Below are 883 nucleotides of genomic sequence, written 5' to 3'. Positions count from 1 at the left end.
TCTTCTGGCTTTCAGGCATACATGCAGACAGAATATTGTATACATAATAAATAAATAAATATATATATTTTAAAAAAGCTCTAAAAAAAAAAGAATTGGGTAATACATGTAATACAGGCTGGAGAGATAGCAAAGGAAAAGCACTTCCCAAAGCCAGGCACAGAAATGCAGGTTTGGGAGCTGGAGGATGGCTCAGAGGTTAAGAGCATTCACTGGCTGCTCTTCCAGGGGTTCTAAGTTCAATTACCAGCAAGCACATAGTGGCTCACAACCATCAACGATGAGGTCTGGTGCCCTCTTCTGGCACAAAGGCAAACATTCAGGCAGAACACTATATATAAATAAATAAATCTTAAAAAAAAATATTAGGTAACAAAGTCAAGACAGTGGTGGCAGCACACTAGGGAGGCAGAGACAGGTGGACCTCTGTGAATTTGAGGCTGGTCTGGTCTACAGAGTGAGTTCTAGGACAGCCAGGGTGGTAAAACAGAAACCCTCTATCTTAAAAAATAATTGGGTAGTGCAAACAGCCTCCATTCCTTCCGGAAATGGCTGGCTTTAGAATGACTGTGCTCTAACCAGAGTCTCCTTCCCCTACCACCCACTTTCCCTGTGAGACTCCAAATATCATCCTTACCCTTCTCAGATTCGTTCCAAAGCCAAACGCCCTCTGCATCATCACTGCACCCTCTGCTATTTCATATCCTAAGACTTAACATACTATCCTGGACTGCTTGTCTGTCTCCTTCCCTGAACCATAAATAATTTGAAGAGCAAAGACAAAAATCTCATTCTTTTTTGGTGGTGGGGATGACAGAGGGAGGGTAGGGAGTGGTTGGTTTAAGAAAGTCTTTCAGGGGCTGGAGAGATGGCTCAGCGGTTA

Source organism: Microtus ochrogaster, unplaced genomic scaffold (assembly GCF_000317375.1).
Source record: "Microtus ochrogaster isolate Prairie Vole_2 unplaced genomic scaffold, MicOch1.0 UNK1, whole genome shotgun sequence".
In the NCBI taxonomy this organism is placed as follows: domain Eukaryota; kingdom Metazoa; phylum Chordata; class Mammalia; order Rodentia; family Cricetidae; genus Microtus; species Microtus ochrogaster.
This window is presented reverse-complemented; position numbering follows the sequence as displayed.